The sequence below is a fragment of the Eumetopias jubatus genome, unplaced genomic scaffold (genome assembly GCF_037043125.1).
Source record: "Eumetopias jubatus isolate StellerSeaLion01/CBP00866 unplaced genomic scaffold, mEumJub1_p1.0 scaffold_15, whole genome shotgun sequence".
Taxonomy (NCBI): domain Eukaryota; kingdom Metazoa; phylum Chordata; class Mammalia; order Carnivora; family Otariidae; genus Eumetopias; species Eumetopias jubatus.
This window is the reverse complement of record NW_028274821.1, coordinates 5,627,186-5,634,509: the sequence shown is the minus strand read 5'-3', so window position 1 is coordinate 5,634,509 and position 7,324 is coordinate 5,627,186. Positions and strand designations below refer to the sequence as shown.

Here is a 7,324-nt window from a genome sequence, read left to right as displayed (position 1 = left end):
CCTGCTCTCTCTAGCCTCAGCAAGGCAGTGGGCAGTGCTGTGACTGCTTGCCCCCACCCTTCTCAATGAGGCAGCAGGAAGGTGCCGTGTCTTAGTTTGCCTACCTGTGCTAGCAGGGTAGGTGGAAAGCACACAAATGGTGTCTACCAGAGCCTTTGCTCCAGAGAGAGCCCTGACTCTCCCCTGCTCCTTGGGCAGATACCCTCAGATGAACAAATGAATTTTCTTGCCATACAGTCTAGGCACTTTAAAAATTGGTGCTTTTGGAGAGGATCCCAGGGTGAGTGAGACTGAACATGAGCTCTTTAGAAGGACAATCTCAGTTTCTTATAGTACTTTGGATCCCTAATTCTTCTCGGTTTTCTAAGCCAGGCATCTTTGGGGAGCTCATTTCTCTGGTGCAGATCCCAAGGTTGGGACTGCCTGATGTGAGGCACCAACCCCTCACTCTTCCAGAAGAAGCACAGACCTCTCCCTATTGTGTGTTGGAGCTCTGGGGGTTGAGTTTTTTGTGAACACCACATCTCTGCCTCTCCTACCGGTCCCTATGAGGTTCTTTTATCCTTTCGTTTTCATCCAGATTTCAGATCTTTTTCACAGGGAAATGATTCATACATAGCTGTAGATTGGATGTGTCTATGGGAGGAGATGAGTTCAGGATCTCCCTTTGCCACCATCTTGACTCCCTTTCCAGAATACATTTATATAGTGTTTTATCAGACAAGATAGTCCATTTCCATACTACTTCCTGAGCATCTAACAGGTGTGTTATGTAATGGATTTTTCCTAAGGTAATTGCTCAAATCTATGAAATGGTATTAGTTTTACTCTTCTTGACCTGTTTTTACCTTTAAACCTCTCTGAGTCCTAAATGCATGTTGCATTTCTTTCTAAGATCCTGGGAGGTGTGCCCATTTTAAATCCTTTCTTTCTCTCTTTCTTTCTTTATCTCTTTCTTTCTTTCTTTCTTTCTTTCTTTCTTTCTTTCTTTCTTTCTTTCTTTTTCTTCCTTCCTTCCTTCCTTCCTTCCTTCCTTCCTTCCTTCCTTCCTCTTTCTTTCTTTCTTTCTTTCTTTCTTTCTTTCTTTCTTTCTTTCTTTCTTTCTTTCTTTCTTTCTTTCACCATTGATATTTACTGTTATGCCTCGGCACGGGGGCTGATTGATGGGAGTGTTGCATGAACATTCCCCCTGCTTGTTAACTACACTTTATGGGAGTGATGGGAGCTTTCTGATTTTGATAATTTACTATATTCTCCACTGAGGCCAAAGTAGGGAGTGAGTCTATTGCTGTAAGGCCAAAGAGCATGATTGATAGTATGGGTATAAAACAAGCTGAGTCATGGGCCTTGTGTGCGTAATAGGTTCTGTAAGTGAGGGACATTGGGGAGTGATGCAAAGGGAGAGAATTAAAGTGACACTAAGAAATAATCTCTCTATTTTTATCTTCTTTAATGGCACCAGCCTGGATCAAAACATTTCAAGGCACATAGAACCAATGAGTCAGAACTCATATTGTAATTATACATCCATTAGTCTCATGTGAGCTCTTGAATCATGATTTATCAGAGATTTTTTGGAACATTTTTATGGATAAATGGAAAAGTGTTTTTGACAGGTATCAGTCTAGCAAATGACTTCAGAGACAGAGAGAGCTGGAAAGAGCATTGCTGGAAATTAATTACTTTTTGTGAACCCAGCAGAGAACTGATGTTAAGAAAAACAAGCAACATGAAATCTAGAGAGTGACAGGCACTCACAGGAAGAAATAAGAACTCAGCATTTCTTTACTTAGGGCAGACACAGACTGAATAAGTTTTAAGCTCAAACAAAAATTAAACCAGAAAATTTTAGCAAATTGAGCAACAAAACAAACAAGCAAGTGTTCGATCAAATTCCAAAGAATAAAATAAATATCCATGAGTCCAAATAATCCATACCCAGAAAAAATAAATAACAGAAAAATTATTCATAATATAGATACAAATATTCCTGCCTCCAAGAGGTAGAGTTTAATTCCCTTCCGCTTGAGAGTGCACTGAATTTAGTGATCGGCTTCTAAGTGATAGAGAGTTTGAGAAAAAAATGTAACTTTTCAGCCGAGAAATCTGGCAGGTGCCACCTAAACCAAGTGATCAAGCTAATATCCCCAGTGATTAGTCATGTTGCTGTCATGTATGAACGGGCATGATGTATAAAAAGGGGACTCACCTTTGTGCTATATTTCCCCCAAACCATAACCCGGTCTAATGAATAGAAAATATCAGAAAAATCCAAAATGAGAGAACTTCAAATGTGAAAAAGTCTTGAAAAACAAGAAGGGGCTGTGGGGTTATCACAGATTGAGGATGACTAAGCTGATACATAACTAAATTATATATGTTATCCTTATTTGGATTCTGGGAGAGACAAAGGACATTAATGGAAAAAAACTGGTGATCAGAATAAAATCTGTAGTTAACAGTGTAGTACCAATGTTCATTTCTCAGTATTACAAACATATCATGGTTATATAAGATGTTAACATCAAGGGAAGCAACTTCCAGAAGTCATCTCTTTTAGCCTTACAATAAGAAAAGTCTGGACAAATTGGAAATTAGTAGCTTTTCTTGGACTCATCAGAGAACCGAGGCTTCAAAGTTAATTGTCACCCTGGAATTTGGAGAGGCAGGCACATCCAGAGAGGTAAGAATTGAGACCTGCTTACTGCTTCCTGAGATCGGTAGCAGGCCCCACTGTTACAGAAGACTGGTAGTAAGACTTAAATGATACTTCTGACAAGTTGCTGGAGGCTGGGTGTGAGTAGTTGAGAAAATCCTGGAGGCCACAGTTTTGGGGGTTTCCCCATCAGGACCCCTGTAAGTTCTCATGGTAAGGATGGAGAAATGTGCCCTAGTGGCTTTGGAGGGAGGTGAATGAAAGGAGGAGGTAGTGGGGGCATAGGAATTGTTTGGAAATATGTCCAGGGCTTTCTATAGAACAGAAGTGTGCTCTCCAGGAGAAAGAACGTGGCCGGAATGCAATTCTGAAATCTTATCTCAGTCAGGGAATAAATTGTCCCCCACTTCAGCCTCTTACATCCTTCCTTTTTCATGTGAGGGGATGAGTGGGTGAAACATGTCAACAGGGGATCGAGCCTCAAGAAATAGATTGGGGATGCTGCAGTTAGGGAAAGGCGAAGGGGCACAGGCAGAGAGGTAGATCCGTGCAGCAGAGTCACAAAGGCTTGTGAAGGCCACGGCCCCAGACAGAGGCCCACTATAACCTGGGACTTGCTGGCAGGTTATAGACTGCTTACTCTCCCTGACAGTCTACTAGGACACCTCCAGATTATCAGGCTAGTTAAGAGTGGGTTACAGCCCAAAGAACTGCAAGACAAAGACTGTGTCTGGGAAGGAGTACTTAGGGAAGCCCCAAAGTCAAGAGGGGAGACAAAAACAAGAACACTGGGGGAATTTCCAATGTCTGGCACATGTTACCACAAACATTAAACGTGGTGCAATTGATGAAGATCAGAACGTTGTATCTACCTATATGAAGAGCTTCCAGGGAGGAACGAATGAAGGCAAAATGGAATCCTTGAGTTTGTGGATTCTTAATTGATTTCCTTTTTTTTTTTTTAAGATTTTATTTATTTGAGAGAGACAGAGAGAGAGAGCATGAGTGGTGAGGAGACCCAGAGGGAGAAGCAAGAGGCAGACTCCCTGCTGATCAGGGAGCCCGATGTGGGGCTCGATCAATCCAGGACCTGGAGATCATGACCTGAGCTGAAGGCAGATGCTTAACCTGAGCCATCTAGGTGCCCCTCTTAACTGATTTTTAAAAGGTAGCTGTTTATTTTTATTTTTTAAAAAGATTTTATTTATTTATTTATTTATTTATTTATTTATTTATTTGAGAGAAGGTGTGGGGGGGAAGGACAGAGAGAAAGGTAGAGAGAGAATCTCAAGCAGACTCTGCTCACAACCCTGAGACCATGACCTGAGCCGAAATCAAGAGTTGGACACTTAACTGACTGAGCCACCCAGGTGCCCTTAAAAGGTAACTGTTTAAAGTGACAATAGTAACCATGTGTTATGCAGTTATAGAACATGGGTAAGTGGAATGAATGACAGTGACTTCACAGAGATAGGGGGAAAGAATTGACAATACTCTGTTATAAGGTCCCTGCACCCATGAAGTGGTGTAGTGTTATTTTACGGTGGCCTTGGATTATTTAAAAATATGTACTGTAAACTCTAGGACAACAACAAAAATATAAGGAAGGAATTATAAATTCTACCATAAGTTAGGAGCTAAAATAGAAACATTAGGGGAAATTGGGAACTTGGTACAGGGAATTGTGTGCATTATTCTGCAACTTTGCTAGTGTTCTAACATTATCCCTAAAATAGTAAGGGTTCGATGTTCCTTGATTATGCTTAATTATGAAACCATCTCTTAAATAAATGAATGGTGCATCTCTTGACCTCAGTTCTCAGATCAGTTCTTTAAGAGACCTGGAAATCAGGCATCTGAAAAGAGGGGTGCCATAAATGAGAAAGAGAAATACTAATATAAAATGTTATGGTAAGTAAAGAGACTAGCCTCTCTGTACTCTGTAAAAATTAGAGACAAAAAGCATATAGAATTAAAATTATGCTTAATAATTAAGTTTCATTATTTTATCTTCTTTATAAGTGACCTGGGTATCTAAAGAATACTATTAACTCAGTTTAGCATAGGTTTAAAGTTTTAAGTTACCTAAAGAGCCTGGAGACTATTTTTATACTACAAATCGTAAGTATTGTTGAAATAAGTTTGGTTGGAAGAATGGTTCAATTTGGGTAAGGAAAAATTCACATTTTTAATAATCTGAAACAGCTGGTAGCTACAGGCAAGTTTATTTAATCAGGAAACTTTTGTGAGTTCAGGAAGAATATACCCAAATAGAATAAAAATGTATGATGCTAAAAAACGTCACTGTTTTTATCCAACCAACAATATCAAACTAGTCCTGTTTGCCAAAGACTTACCCAAATTATGTAAACTTGAATTTTGAAAATCTTTGAGTTAGTTTCTATAAGAATATTTTTTAAAGCATATGAAAGTATTGGAAGTTAAATTTCCCAAATTTCTGGGAATTTTAGAACTGCTCAATTTGTGTGTTCATATATCTTTAAAGCAATCAGAATAGAAATCCTTTTAAGGAATTTATGGTGTAATTTTGTAATACCATCCAAAGGTAGGAAACTATTACATATTTGTAGGCACAAAAACATACAGACAGACACAAATAGAGAGCTTTAATTCTAAAACTTCAGCCATGTATCAGACAAAATCACAGAAATAGGAACACATGGTTCCTATTTCTGGTTGTGCAAAAGAGCTAGTTATCATCATTGCCACCAATATTTGTGGAGATCTTTGAGATTTCCTTTGCACTGATGCATAATCTTATGAAGGCTGTGGACTAAATTTTGGGTGAAGGACCAAGAAGAGACCCAGTGGCAGATTTGGGTGTCTCCAAAACCCGTCTGAGTGGTGAAACATCCCATCTCATCCTTCCAATGAGCTTTTTAGCTCAGGTGTTAGCAGCTGTTGTGCGTTAGGTCCCTCCGTTAAGTTTCTGTCTCTACAGAAGGCTGAGCAGGGACAGTGTGTGGTGGTAGAGGAAGAGTTTCCTTGGAAAGTGGCTGTCTTAGTATAATTCTCAGTCAAGGAGTTTTCTTGGCTTTGGGAGGTCTGTCTTCTACTGTGAGCTTTGATTTTGAGAATAGCTAATTCTTTGGTTGGCAGGGAGCCTTCTAATAGTGACTTGGGCTCGATTTTTGATGGGTCTTTTTGCAACTGTCATTGAACACTCTTTGTTTCTATTAAAGGAGCAAAGGAAGGTCAAGTTGTCAGTGAGAGCCATTCAAGGACGAAGGTACCTAGGCATGAGTCAGGGACCTGCAGGGGGAGGGCATTGGGAGAGCAAAAAGTACTGATATTTCAACTGGAAAGTTATTCTCTTTCCGGGAGGTTTACTGTGGCCATGGGACTAAGCAGGCAACCATGCTGGGTAGTGAGAGGTTCTAGTAAGATAGAAAAAGGTTTGGATAAAGGCAAGTCACAAGGCGGGCACCACGGATGCATGTCACTTTTAGAGTTGTCTGCTCCTCCTCGAACTGCATGGCCTCTGTTAGAGGAACCTCCTGTAGGGATTCATATTTCTGTTCTCCCACACAGATGGCCAACCTAATACTAGATGTTGTACCCTTGCTCTAACCAATTAACTTTACTTCTCCACTTACTCTTAGTAAGTGAGCCATTCCACTCCTTTCCAGTTGTAAATCAGATAAGCTGAACATTGCAGACAAAGGGAGGGGTAAAGGACCAGTCTCTTGGTTAAGCTTGGCCTCTTTTATCTGAATCCCATCGTTGTGTCTTCCTGCTTTAATGGGATGTGTTGTTAATAGGAATAAAGTAATGAAGCAGATGAGTCTGAGAGGTCTGAATGTCACATAATAAACAACGAAGGAGGGCTGGTTTCCACAATCATATGACAGCATCACTAGGCACAGAACATTCTAGACACACATGAGTGGTTTGGGACCACTGGGTCGGGGATAGCCATCATTTTGTGTGAAGTCCAAATAAATAATGAGTATGTGTTCATGCAGAAGAAACTCTATTTACAGTAAACCAATTAAGAGTGCCTGAGGATAGGCCCACAAAAGAGAATCACTGTACTTCTGGATTAAATAGAGGAAGGAGGCTACAGAATACTAACAGACGTTTCTACATCAGTTTAATTGGTAAATTTAAAAAATGTCTTTTGTAATTAGTTTGTAAACAAAGCAGTTTTTAAAAATAATCCCTTGAGGCCGGCAAATAATCTTTATTTCATTTCAATTAGCAATAATCACGCCTCAGATAAACCTCATCGGCTATGATACTGCCACCGCACAAAGCTCTTTATTTCATTTCAGTATCATTAGGAACACCAGTGAGATACTCTTGTACATCATAATTGATAGGCAAGCACATAGATTAGAAGCCCAGATGTATTCATGGTATTTCATTGTTATGCAGACATTGAAGACTGTAAGCATCTTTGTATGGCAAGTTTAGTAGATTTATATTTCTTAGTGAGGCAGCTATGGAGGTACATTTTTCAGCTCTCCCTTTCCAAAGAACCTATGGTGAGGGGCCTGGGCAAGTGACAGCCTCCAGCCGCTGCACCCATGGAACTTTCAGGCCCCCACTCACCTTCCTCCTGGGGCCATGTTCTCCCCAGGCTTCTCCCAGCCGATGACCGGATGGTAGAGCAGGGCTCTCCTGGCCTGATGTGGGGTTTCCCTA

General features: G+C 40.3%; 1 pseudogene; it reads right to left on the bottom strand.

Moving 5' to 3' along the window:
• Positions 1 to 6,813: 6,813 nt before the first annotated feature.
• On the bottom strand, positions 6,814 to 6,935 carry LOC114219820 (U4 spliceosomal RNA; annotated as a pseudogene).
• Positions 6,936 to 7,324: the final 389 nt, after the last annotated feature.